This window comes from Physeter macrocephalus, chromosome 2, assembly GCF_002837175.3.
Source record: "Physeter macrocephalus isolate SW-GA chromosome 2, ASM283717v5, whole genome shotgun sequence".
In the NCBI taxonomy this organism is placed as follows: Eukaryota; Metazoa; Chordata; class Mammalia; order Artiodactyla; family Physeteridae; genus Physeter; species Physeter macrocephalus.
The window spans coordinates 8253185-8267492 of NC_041215.1; the positions used below are offsets into that span (position 1 = coordinate 8253185).

Below are 14308 nucleotides of genomic sequence, written 5' to 3' on the forward strand. Positions count from 1 at the left end.
GAGGAGAGGAGAGGAGAGGAGAGGAGAGGAGAGGAGAATTGGCCCAGGGTGAAGAGGTTCCACTGACAGGAAACTTCTGCTCCTGGGAGAGAGAACTCATCTGATTAGTGTACTTGGGAAGACCATGGTACATGGTCTACTCAGCTCTGCCCTTCTTCCTCTTAGGATCTGCCACATCCACCACCCCTCCAGGGGCTCTGGAAGGGAGGTCCACCCATTCTAGCACTGCCATGACTGGGGGCTGGGGGTCAGTTGCCCACATTGAGCAAATGCTCTGCCCTGGTCTTTGTCAGTAATAAGGTAATATTCAGCCTCCACTTGCCTCTCCTTTGCTTCATTTTCCAGTATGTAGAGAACTCTAGTCAAGAAGACAGTGCCACTGGGACTTCCCTGGTGGCGCAGTGGTTAAGACTCCACACTCCCAATGCAGAGGGCCCGGGTTCGATCCCTGGTCAGGGAACTAGATCCCACATGCATGCCACAACTAAGGAGCCTGCCTGCTGCAATTAAGGAGCCCATGTGCCGCAACTAAGGGGACTGCAAGCCGCAGCTAAGGAGCTGGTGAGCCGCAACTAAGGAACCCGCCTGCCACAACTAAGACCCGGTGCAACCAAATAAATAAATATTTTTAAAAAAGAAGAAGACAGTGCTATCTACTGGGGCTTCCTCCAGATACCCCAAAAGGAGGACTTCAGGGGTCTGGAGAAATGGAAGTGTTACCGAGTCCAAGCTCACTCTGCTCACCGCACAACAGACGACAGGCCAATAAATCGGGAGACAAGGTGTTGAGGCAAGGAGTACGACTTTATTCGGAAAGCCAGCAGACTGAGATGGCCAACTAAATTCTCCAAAAAACCATCTTACCAGGGTTTGGATGCCCGTTTCTTTTACAGAACGGGGCAGGGGTGCTGCGGGGTGGGGTGGGGCGGGGGTAGGAGATGAGGAAGTAAAGTAAAAAGGCCATACGTTTTGTAAATATCCCCTGGAATGGCCAGCCTCAGGGAGGGGGATGTGTTAATTTCTTCTTACTTGCAGCCATCCACAGGTGGACAGGGTGAGGATGCTTCCCTGAACAAAGGCACTTTAGTTTAACATTCAGGCAGAGGGGCAGGGTTCCCCGAGGCATTATTAGGCCATTATGTATAGACAGTATCCTTTTAGTGAACAAAAGCAGCGGAAAGCAAAGGTTAAAGTAAAAGAAACAGATCCAACATGTAGTGATTTGGCTCTCCCCTGTCACAGAAGTAAAGAAGAGGAGGATGGAGGGAAGTGATGAGAGCAGAGAGAGAGGCCAGAGGAAGGAGCAAAGAATCCAAGAATAGAGGGGAAGGTTGCCCTGGGAAACAGCAAAACCGGGCATGGAGATGGCTCGGGGGCACATCTAGGCAAAAAGAATCTTAGGTAACCTCATCAAGATTCTCACTAGGCAGGAAGAGAGCTGGGGTCTCTAGTAGACATGTGAGTGAGAACAGCCAGTTCTCAGCAGCAGCCACTGGGGACAAATGACATCTCCATGAACACCTGTGTGGATGGATGACCTTGAGAACTAGAAACACCTGTACACACACACACTCACTCTCACTCTCTCTCTCTCACACACATACACACACACTCACAGTTGAGTACTAGATAAGACTCCAGGGCCTTAAACACAACCCCAGGGAAAGGGTAAAACCCTCAATTAGCTGTGTGAGGCCCATGGTGCCCAACCTCATCTGTGCAGATGGGACACTATGCTGATCTGGTAATCTGGTTTGCATCACCCTTATAGTTTCCCCTTCCCTCCTCACCACTCAAGCAGTTAGTTCTGTAACTGTTGCCTTGCAGTAGGAGTAAAGTAGATCACAGAGTGGAAGGTAGGAGAACTTGCAAACCATCCTGGATGCTGTGTTTCAAAGCCCAAGCTCTTACTTGTCAAGCTCGACTTGACAGCCGAGGCCAGTGGCCTTCAAACTTTTGCTTCATGCCCCCAAAAAACAGTTTTAAAAACTACACACCCTCTCATTCAGGACCAGCTACATAAACTGGAGTGCCTGGTACAAAATGAGAATGTGAGCCCCTTGCTCAAACATTATTAAGAATTTCAAAGGACTTCCCTGGCGGTCCAATGGTTAAGACTCCGTGCTTCCACTGCAGGGGGCACAGGGTCGATCCTCCATGCTGCACAGCATGGCCAAAAGAAAAAAAAAGAGAGAGAGAGAGAATTTCAAGAAGGTGATGGCATAAAGTTAAGCCAAGCTCAGAGCCCTTCCAAATAAGGGACCCTGAGTGGCTGTGCAGGTTGTACATCCATGAAGCTGGCCCTGCTCTCACACATTTTAAGGTTAGCATATTAAAAAAATATATAAATGTAAGCAGTTGCAAAAGATGTGATTTTAGTACCTTGCATACATGCTTTAAAAATATTTTCTTCCAGTTCTCAGAGCAGCATAATAAGTTAATTAAATGTATGAGAAAGGTCTGTCATGACTATTCATCAATATTGAATGGATAAACAAACTGTGGTACTTCCATACAATGGAATACCACTCGGTACTAAGAAGGAATGAGCTATGGATACACGCTACAAAATGGATAAATTGAAAAATAATTATGCTGAGGGAAAGAAGTCAGGCAAAACAGAGTGCATACTGTATGAAAATGTAGAACATTCATAGAGACAGAAAGCAGATCAGTGGTTGCCTGGGGAGAGGGGAAGGAGTGGGAAGGAAAGATTACAGTCAGGTGGAGCGATGTGGCTGAAATCTCCCCAACAGAATGTGAGTGAAAGTGATGTATAGTCATTACTAGGTATTGCTCGTAAAAACAGCCCAGGCAACCCTCGCTCGATCTTCTTTACCATCCTCTCATTGAATGGAGAGAAACTGGATGAGGGCGGAGCCACAAGACAGAGAGGGAGTGGACCCCTGAATGACTGCATTAAGCAAAGTCCCCTTCATCCAGCACTGAATTGTGACATGAACAAGAACTAAACTATTATGGTATTAACCCTCTGACATGTTGGGGTCAGTTGTTACAGCAGTTAGCCAACCCTGACTAATACAGAGTCCAATATAATCTCCCTGCCACGAGATAGCTGGCTGGTTCCCTCAAAGTAAGGCTTCACCTGGGGGCTCAGGCTGGTTCCCTGAGGCTTGCAAATTGGATTCAGCACAAAGAGTAGGCCAGCCGTGGGAGGGAGCAGTCCGTAATACTGGGCCAGTCTTCTCATAAACCCATCGAGCAAGTCCTGAGATGGCTAGGGAAGGAGACTGCCTGATAGCCACAGAAGGAGCCAAACTGCCCACGAGGCTCTTAAGAAGTTCTTCTGTAGTGAGACCCTTTGGTGAATGTTCATCTGGCACACTAATAACCCTATGCTCTGAAGCGATTCTGGGCGGTCTATCCACATTTATCTTCCTCAAAACTTCTTGTCACTAAGCCTTCAGTCTGGTTCCTTCCAAGTCCCTGACCAACAGACTAAACCATTATCCAACAGCTGGGAATCAGTGCATCTTTACTTTGGGGCCTCTGGGTACACTTCCCTTTTCCAGGTCCCTCAGGCCTTCTCGGAGGAAGACTGGAAGACCCCAGCAGTCCATTTCCGGCCGGAGCCAACATAATGTGCAAAGCCATTTATAAACAGGGCTTTAGATTATTTTTCCTTAGTCAACCCATCACAAACAACTCTCCAGGAGACCATGAACATCAGTAGAAGGAGAGGAATGTAAACAACTTGTTCAGGCAACCTACTTGTGCCTTTAGGGCCTGCTGGACCCAGGCCATATATGTCACTTCTTCTTCATGATGGAGTACTGCTGGCCACCCCTAATTCTATGACTAGGTAGATCAGATAACATGGTAGCTCAGGTCACGTGGTCACCTGCTATGCCATGGTCAGGCATCCAATTTCCACACATCCCGGAAGCAAGCCAGGAGATGTTTCTCAGAAGGAAAACTGCTGAACAAGGTCATAACTTTGCTCCAAAAGCTAATGCCTGAACATAAGGGCCAAAGGCAGAACTACCTACTTTGCAGCCTGATCCAGTAAGAAAACCTTCTCTCCTTGTATGGTCCCCCTTAAAGTTGATAGCTTTCAAGTGACCCAGTAATAGGTAAAAATAATATACCTAAATATGGTATATTTTATACCCAAGTAAAGAAGCCCACCAAGTACAGTACCGCTTTCTTAGTGGTCAGGAGTGTGATGTTCAGCAGCTTATCCTTTATTTGGTGCAGAATATCAAAAGACACCCCAGAACCCTAGATAGTTCACTGAGTAGATAGGCCCCTATATATTCGTGGGATTTATTATCTGCCCTCTGGCACACACATCATGCTTAACAAATCATCTAGGGTATCTGCTACTTCCTGTTCTCAAGGTCCTTCAGGATATTGTCATCAGCATCACAGTAGATTAGCCTGATATCCACTGAAATGGTGATTTGGTCAAAAATTCCTATAAACTGAGTGTGTCCAGAGAGTGACATACCCCTAAAGCAAGACAGTAAAGGTCTACTGCTGCCCCTGCCAGAGGAACACAAGCTTTTCCTGAGGTTTGGTACAGAATAAATAGCATTGACTAGGGTCTTCCCTGGTGGTCCAGTAGTTAAGACTCCATGCTCCCAATGCAGGGTGCCCAGGTTCAATTCCTGGTCAGGGAACTAGATCCCACATGCTGCAACAGAGATCCCACATATAGCAATGAAGATCCCATGTGCCACAGCTAAGACGTGGCACAGGCAAATAAACAAATAAATATTTTTTTAAAAAAGCATTGATCAGACCTATAATTGTGGGCCAACAATTGCACTTGTCTCCTCCAAGAATGACCACTCTGAAAAAGTCCCCCAGTTGGGTTCCTTACCAGAATGAGTTTATCATAATGTTCGGTCATGATTTAAGACCATCTATCTTCTCTGGTTTTGTTTTTTGGTTTTTTTTTACTATTGCTTTTATAAATTTATTTATTTTATTTATTTATTTTATTTATTTATTTTTGGCTGCATTGGGTCTTTGTTGCAGCACGTGGGCTTTCTCTAGTTGCGGCGAGCGGGGGCTACCCTTTGTTGCGGTGCACGGGATTCTCATTGCAGTCTCTTCTCTTAATGCGGAGCATGGGCTCTAGGAGCAAGGGTTTCAGTAGTTGTAGCACACAGGCACAGTAGTTGTGGCTTGTGGGCTCTAGAGCGCAGGCTCAGTAGCTGTGGTGCATGGGCTAAGTTGCTCCACAGCATGTGGGATCTTCCCGGACCAGGGCTCGAACCTGTGTCCCCTGCATTGGCAGGCGGATTCTTAACCACTGTGCCACCAGGGAAGCCCTATCTTCTCTGTTGATGTATGAATGGATAAAGAAAATGTTATATAGACAGATAGATAGATGGATAGATAGATTTTCTCTGTTGATGTATGAATGGAAAAAAAATGTTATATAGATGGATAGGTATCTGTATATATGTATATGTATATAAAGGAATATATAAATATCTACAATATATATAGGAATATATATGAGGAATATACAAAAAGTATATATATATAAAATATAAATATAAAGGAATATTATTCAGCCGTAAAAAAGAAGGAAATCCTGCCATTTGCAACAACATGGATGAAACTAGAGGACATTTTAAGTGAAACAAGCCAGTTGCAAAAAGATAAATATTGCATGATCTCACTTATATGTGGAATATTAAAAAAAAAAAAAAAGGTAAACTCATAATAACAGAGAGTAGAATAGTGGCTACCAGAGGCTGGGGTGTAGGGGAAAGGGGGAAGTTTTTTTAAGTAGAATGGTGGTTGCAAAGGGCTGAAGGGACAGGAGAATGGGGAGTTATTATTTAATGAGTACAGAGTTTCAGTTTTACAAGAAAAGTGTTCTGGAGATAGATGGTGGTGATGGTTGCACAACAATATAAATGCACTTAATACCAATGAACTGTACACTTAGAAATGGTTAAGACAATAAGTTTTATGTTACACAAATTTTACCACAATGAAAATAAATGAATGGGAAAAAATACCATCTATCCTCTGTTCTGGCCAAACTGAAGAGGTAATGTTGATATAGTGGGAATCACCCTGAACCTTTCAAATCTTTGATGGTGGCGTTAATCTCTGTAATGAGATGAAGTATTATTTTTTCATTTGGCAGTTAGGGAGAGCTCCATGGCCTTCCATTTAGCCCTTCCTCTCAAAATAGTCCTTGCTCCCTTGGGTTGGGCCAATGTCAGAATTCTGCCCTTGTTGATGGATCAACAGCAACTCTACATATAACAACAATATGGTTTCAGGACACCACTGGCCCTGGCATGAGACAAGCTGCACTCAAAACTATTTTTAAAAATTTGTACAATACGCATGTCATATATTCAAAAAAGAAAGGGAGGGAAAATATTCCAATTTTAACAATTAAATACATAATAGTTACATTTTTTTAATGTTCTTTTGCGTACCACTCAAAATCCTCTGGCGCACATACCACTTTTTTGGAAACACTGACCTAGTACATGCCCCAGTCATCTCATCTTTATCACACTTGTAATTGTGTATTTAAGTGTCCACTCTCCCCACCAGACTGAGAAGGTGAGTCTCGCTGTCCCAAGCACCAAACGCTGGACTCCCCGTGGACCATACACTGAAAATACGAACCTAGACAATCCCTTTGCCCCTTTCAGTTCAGCCTGAACTGAAACTGAACTGAACACGAGCCCACGAGTTCTGGCTGGCTGATGTTGAGCAACCATTTCGCGTTTTGCAGCCTCGGTTTTCTCCGCTGCAAAATGGGAACTACTGTACCTGCCACTCAGTGTAGGTACGAGGAGTCAGGTCATGGCTGTGAAAGTAGCGTAGCACTATAGAAATTACGAATTCACTCATCCATTTAACAGTTATTAAGCGCCCAGGGCCGTGCCGCACGATTACTACAGCGCACACCCTCCCCTCGCGCAGGTCTAATCCCTTGGATCCTGGGATGAGGAGGGCGTTTCCTCACCAGGTTCACTTTTCCGCGAACTCCGGGTGGTGACCTTACTCAAAATGGCGCAGGCAGCCTCGGGGGCTAGTGCGGCGGCGCGGACTCCGCGTGCCCTCTGACCTGCTGGCAGCGACGGAGGGGGAGCCGGGCGCCGCCATATTGGCTGTTGTCCTGAGAGGGGAGCGGCGGTGGCGGCGGCGGCGGCGCGAGTGAAGCGAGGGAGCGGCGCGAGCAGCAGCATGACTCGGAGGCGGAGCAGGCCGAGTGGCGGCGCGGGCCGGCGCGAGCGGGCGCGGGCCGCGGGGCCGCAGAAGCCCCAGGCGCCGGAGCCCCCGCCGCCACCGAGCCTGGAAGCAGGAGCGGGTGCAGGGCCCCCGGAGGCGCCGGCGGAGCCCTACCGTGACGGCCCCAGGGAGGAGGACGACCCCAGTCTGGCTCCCGGTCCCCAGGTAGGAGCGAGCGAGGCGAGTCTGGCTGCTCGGGCTCTTTCACCTCCCCGGAGCGGGGCCGGGACGGGTTTGGGGATGGACCATCCTCCCCCGGCTAGGGCCAGAGCCTTACCCCCTGGGCCAGGGCTGAGGCTTTCTCCCCCAAGGCGGGAGTGGAGTCTGGATCCTTTGGTCCAAAGCCGAGGCACGGCACGTCCGGTTCTCCTGAGACCAGGCTTCCTGCCCTCTCCCGCCGCCTCCGGGAAACGTTCTGGTCTCACACCCACACTGGGATCGCGCACCAATCTTGAGGCCACAGCTTAGTTCTGTGCCCTTTACCTCCCCTGGGCCCACCTGCTTCCCCACCCACAGGCCACCTCGGGGCGCTGGGGCCTGGAAGGCTGCAGCCTCTTCCCTCTCCCCCCGGGAGCGGCTCCACCCCTTCCACTCGCTGCTCTGACAGCAGCTGTGCCCCCAGCATATGTCTCCCGGGGCCTCCCTCTCCTTGCCCAGCGGAGCAGTTGCAGCAGATAGTCAGGCTGCCCAGAAGACTATTTGGTGGGGCTCCTGCACCGAGGTGGAAACCCAGCAAAGCCTGCTCTTTCTCCCCTGTATACCCCCGACCTACAAGGCGGCCCACCCAGACCCTCAAATCCCTGGGTTTGGCGAATCCTGCTGAGAGTGAGCAATAGGAGGACTCTCCAAAGCTTCCAGTTTGCCACCTGGGAGAAGGTCACTTTCATTTGAGCAAAGGAGATAATAGGAGGTACCCTGCTGGTGTTCACTGCGAAGCTGGGGTGGCCTGAGCCACAGTTGCTCTGGGAGGGTTACGGCACCTGGGGCTGGGTGGCTCGCCCTAAGCTTGCTCTGACAAAAGAGTTTTGAGTTGGTTTTTTGGATGAGCCTGCCAAGGAAGGCAGGCTCCTGCAGGAGTCTTGGAGGGTCGGATGCAGCGCCGGATGAGGATGAGGCGTGGCAGAAGATGCGTTTGGCTCTGCAGACACTGCATCGGGCAGCAGGGGACTCTGGGAGGCTGGTGCAGCCAGAAGGCATGGCTCTTGACAGCCTTCTAGTAGAATCTCTGGAATTGTGCATGTGAGTGGGGATGCTGTTTGGGGTACCATTCCCAGAAAGCCTTCCCTGACCTCCCCAGATGCGTGAGGTGCCCCCTTTGTCCCACAGCCCCCTGTGCTCCCCTCTGGTAGCACTCCCCATTCTACAATGAGATAGTCTGTTGATGTGTCTGTGCCCCTCCCCCCACCACTGAACTTTGAACTCCATCAGGGCACAGATCATGCCATCTATTCCTGGTCCTCCACACCTAGCCCTGGGCCTTGCTGACACAGAGTAGGAATAACTAGGTGAATGAGAGAATGAATCCGTTGAGAACCTGTACTTATTGTAACCCAGTTTTGATACTGGTCTCCTTTGTGTCTCAGATCACAATCAAATTTTTAATTAATGAAGATGTCACCACTTATTGAGTGTCAGAAGCCCCACCTTCATCCCCACCCCTACCCTGGGCTGAGACTGGTTCCAAAGGACTTGACTCCTCAGGTTGGACCCCACCCTTGCCTGGTCTGACGTCCCACCCTGAAGCTGCTTTCCCCTCTAGCCTTCTCTTTCTCTTCTCTGGGCCCCCTGGGAGTGCTGTTCTCCAGAAGGGGATAATGGGGGAGGAGAGAACCAGGGAGCTGTTGTCTTCTCTCTTTCCCATTCAGGGTCCCCTGCCACTTAACCAGCCTATAGTATTCATGGCCAGAAAGTTTGGTTGATGGCTTAACCATTTAGTTTTTATATAGGACACAACTTTAACATGTAGGTTCCTACCTACTCCACTGCTTGACCTGCCAATTCATTCATTTATTCATGTTAGGCACTTTACGTACCTTCCCATCACCCCTGGGTTCTCCTCAGCATTTAGCACAAATGTGATGAGTTAGCTATTGGTTTAATTATTGGTCTGCTTTTGCTATGTAAACTCTGAGAGTGCAGGAACCAAGTCAGTCACCATTGTACCCCTATGCCTGGTGGTTAACAAATTTTAATGAATGAACTGAAGGATATAAATACTATTAACCCCATTTTTCAGATGAAGAAACAGAAACTCAGAGAAGCTAAACATTTGCCCAAATAACTCCTGCTATAGGTGCCCCCACTACCACCAAAAACAGGACACTCTGTGTACTGTGGGGTATTTAACAAGGCATTTTTTTATTCTAGCCACAATAGGTGAAACAAACTGACAAACTCTCCTTTGATTGTGCCCCATTTTTGTTGGGAAAGGGGGTTCTGGGTGCCAGAAGCAGGCCTTTGTGCCTTGGTGAAAAGCACCTGCTGAAAGAATTGGGATCAGTCATTGCTCTACCTACAGGCATACCTTTGGTGAGGATCTCTGGCTCCCACCACCACTTAGAACCCTATCTTAAATACTTAGAGTGGGTAAGTAAGGTGAAATTCAGTGTCATATACCAAACCGAAGCCAAAGATGGCAAATGAGATCATTTTCAGTCCACATACAGGTTTAAATGCCTCAAGTCACACGTAGTTTTGTTTCTGTTTTTGTTTTGATTTGAGCCAATATTTTTAAAAATCAAAGGTTTCCCACAAAACTGGATTTGTGCCATCTCTTAAAACAAAATCTGGTGCTCCTGGGCCCACATTTCCAGGAGGCAGTAATCTGCAGTCTCTGGGAAGTGTCTGCCCTCTTTATCATATGAAGGACACCTGATCTGTGACAGGCCGTGGGCCAGCTGGAAATGCAGAAGTGAATCAGCCGTGGTCCCTCTTCACAAGGGGCTCATTTGGTCTAGAGACTAGCTTATAGTAGTTTGCGGTAAGGCTAGAAGATCATTACTTCCTCTGAGTTAAGGCTCATAGGCTACTCTGGTTGCATCCAATTTCCTTTCCTCATTTTCATAACCTGTACACATTTAAATGCAGGACTTTGAGCTTAATTGGAATCCCAAAAGTCCTTCTAATTGATTAGGCCACTAAACTACATTGATACATTCACTAAAAACCTCATTTATTTCACAAGAAGACTAAAACAGTTACAGCCTTCTTAGCAAAGAAAAAAAAGAAAAACACCCAACTTACAAAGCAGTTGGAGGAGGCAGTGAGACATAGTATTTAATGTTACAGACTTGAGGTGAGCTTCCTGCTCAGTCTCCTAGCTTTGTTGCTGTGGTCATGTTTCTTCCCTTCTTTAAGCCTCTTCCACAGCTTTACCAGAGAATGTGGAGCAACCCACATAGCACCTAGTGCTCCTCATGCCAGAGCTAGAATTGAACGTGGCGTGTGGCAGGGAGCCATTTGGCCATCCAAAGCCTGAGTGTTCTCACCTGCCAGCTCTGCTGGCTGTCTCTAGTTCTCCTGGACCACTCAGCTTGTAGTCCAGGTGCACACTCAGTAAACCCCCAGGAGACTTGCTAGACTGTAAACTGGCATTTGGTGGGGGTTGAGCTCATCCTGCCCTTCCCATTTCTTATCTCTACAGCATCACCTGGGACTTTGCCCAGCCTAGTTTAAAGGAACTCTAGAGACCTGGCTCCCCCACTGCTCAGAGTTAAACCTGCTCCCTCATGGGACTGGAGCAGATGATCAGCCAGTATCTTTATTAAAATCATCTCATTATGTTTAATCCACTCAGCAAGTATTAATGATCTCTGTGCCAAGGCCTTTATTCGGGGCACACAGATGAATGAGATAATCCCTATACCCTGAGACTTCCCCCTTAAAATCACTGCCCACCCAGCCATTTTCATTGCAGATAGGAAGAAATGGTACTGAGGAGAGATCTTTGTCACCTCTGGTTCTTTGTAAGCCAGTAGAGATTCACTATGTAGAAATGCCAAAAGTCTTTTGAAGATGAAGACTTACCTACTAAGATTTTAAAATTTTAAATTTCCGGACTTCCCTGGTGGTCCAGTGGTTAAGATTCCGAGCTTCCAATCCAGGGGGCATGGGTTCAATTCCTCAGGGAACTAAGAGCCCACATGCCATGTGGTACAGCACACACACACACACAAAAAAAAAGTAATTAAAATTTTAAATTTCCTTAAAATGTTCCAGAGCTATAAGCTTCATAAATGATATCAGATGTACTATTAAGATCCTAACACCTTTACTTACTAAACCTAGAATTTTTGAGAGCATGGGCTATGTTTTAATTCATTTCTGGTGTATTTATTATGCATGGTCCTTATGTGTTCGATGAATGGCTGTTAAACTAAATTATAATAAAAGAGATGTTAGGTTTCTAGCACTTTGTTCTTACCTGCCTGCACTGCTAGGCCAGGCTGGCAGTCACTCATTCATTCAGGCACATTGCACACACACCATGCCCAGTATTCCTCTCGCCTGACCTGGCGTTCATTTATTCTACCAACACTAATGGACACCTGTTCTGTGCCAGGCCCTGGGCTAGCTGGGAATGCAGAAGTGAATCAGACATGGTCCCTGCCCACGGGGGCTCATGGTCTAAAGAACATACATATAATAATTGCAGTTAGGCTAGAAGAGCATCACTTCCTCTGAGTTGAGTCAAATCCTAGATCCTAGTACACGCCTTTAGAAGTATTTCAGCCTTTTGGTTTTTTTTTTCATGTATAAAATGACAGTGATGCTGGACTCACACTAGGGTTCGGCAAGTACTGCATGTCAAGCACTGAGCACAAGTGGTAGCTGTGATTATTATAGATGCTTTGTTCTGAGGATGCACAGATGTTATAGCCTAGAAAAAGCTTCTCAGAGCTGAGGCTTCAAGGTCAAGTAGAAGGTCCTCCAGAGAAGGTGAGAGTAAGTGTCTAACCAAAGCAAACAGCATAGACAAAGACCCAGAGGCCAGAACTGCCCAGCTCATGGAGAGTGGTGAGAGGTCTGGCTGGAGAGTTTAGCAGGTTCTTGAAAACCAAGAGGTTTGGGCTTTATCCTGTAGGCAGTGAGGAATCAATGAAAGGTTTTAAGTAGGAAAGTGAATGTGATGTGCTTCATTAAATTCTCTCTGATAGCATGGAAGTAATTCTCAGTGGGAGAGGCAGCTGTGATTGCTTGATTCTACCTCTACCTCTCCCTCACCCCAGCCTAACTAATAATCAGATCCCTTTTGCTTTGCTGGACCCTTTCCCAGACCTACAGTCTTTAGGTCTGGAGCCCAGGATCTATTGTTATCAAAGTGCCCCAGGTGATTCTGATGTGTGGCTGGGTCTGGGAATTGCTGAACTGAGGGTGCCATGGGCATCTTTGCGGAGGCCTGGGCTATTCTTTAAAGAATGGGGCTTCCTGGGGGAGGAGAGAGCTTTTCCATAAGCAGGAGAAGAAACAGCCTTAGTTTTTTTAAAAAAACAAACTTTTCCCATTTCTCCAGTTGTTGCCCATATTCTCCAACTGCTAATCTTTCTTCATGTATCGAAACACGTGCTGCCACCTCTACTGAATGATTGAGATGCACTGATTCATGAGACACAGGCCCTGCCCTTGAAAAGCTGTCTTCTGTGCAGAAGACATTTTAATAATCAGGATACACGTGATAAGCTCTCTACAAGAGACATGTAAAAAAGTGTTAGGGCATCCCAGAGCAAAGCACAGTTTATTTTGCCTGTGGACTTAGGAGAATGTAACACCCAAATTGAGCCTAAAAAGGAAGAGGCAGAGGGAGCAGTGTGAGTGAAGATGTGAGTTACCTATTGGAGACAGGGATGGATATTGTGGAAAGGAGTGGTTAATGGTTCTTCGAGGCAGAATATGCAGAGCAGAGAAGGACTGAGGAGAGGCACGCTTGTGTCCCGGGAAAGGCCCAGTGTTTGCACCCTTCAGTTCTGTGCCCATGTTCCCACCCTCATCCTTCAGACTCTAGGTGGATGAACATGGTGCAGTCCTATAGGCCACCTGCCCTTTATTTCCTACCCAAGGCTCTTAGCTATCCAGATCCCTTTGTGGTTTCCCCCTCCATTCTGAAGTGAATAGACATAGGGAAACTAAGGCAGAAAGAAGGGCCCGGAAATATTGAAGGTTCTTATTAGGAAGTTGCAGCCAGAGGATGTGGGCTGGGGCTGGGGGGCGGGGGTCAAAGAGACCTTGAAGGTCACCTGTCTAGTCTTCTGTCCTGTGCTTCAAGTAATAACTTTGGATTGGGCAAGTCTCACTTAGTAAGTTTCCCTGTCATTTCTTCCAGGACAGAAGAGGAAAGAAACTAACGGGTATTGAGCACCTACTGTGTGCCAGGCCCAGGCCAGGTACTTTATATAATTTATTTCCTTCTGTCCTCACAACTCTGTGAAGTATGGTTTTATTCTCATTTCATAAATGAGGAAATTGAAGCGCAAAGAAATTCAGTAATAATCCAAGATCATACTGAAAATGGCAGAACTGGGATTTGAGCTCACAACAGTCTGTCTCCAAAGTTCATACTCTTCCACCCATGAGAACTCTGTGTTGCCATTACAGAGTAGTCGGTAATAAGGTTTGCCCAAGGTTCCAGGTAAATAAGAAGCAGCTTAGGCCTTCCTGTGGCTGGTTACACCCAGGAGGCAGATTTGACAGATGAACTAGCCTTGGCGGGTAGAGGGCCCTTGGGGTCAGAAAGACTCACTGCCCTATCCTTGACTTAGCTTGTACAACCGAAGAGAATTCTCCACAAAGTGGCTTTATGTTGTGAAACTATTGCCCTACCTCCTGGAAGGACCTGAGCCAACAGCCTGATTGGGAGTTCGGGTGAAAGCTCCAGGGCACTGAGGTTGTATCAGCTCCCTAAGAATTAACTACACCTCTGATGGCCAGCAGTAGAATGGTTTGAGATTCTTAGCATTGATGCCCTCCCATTAGTGGCGTGGAGTGACACAGCCATGCCTTTTCAACATGGTATGTCGGGAAAGGGGCTGGTTTGGCTGTGTTTTAGTTTCTATCCTTTGTGTAGAGCAGCTGA

General features: G+C 47.2%; 1 pseudogene; it reads right to left on the reverse strand.

Moving 5' to 3' along the window:
• LOC102992918 (40S ribosomal protein S8-like) overlaps nt 1-7196 on the reverse strand; it is a 24172-nt pseudogene extending 16976 nt beyond the window's left edge.
• Between the last annotated feature and the right edge of the window lie 7112 nt (nt 7197-14308).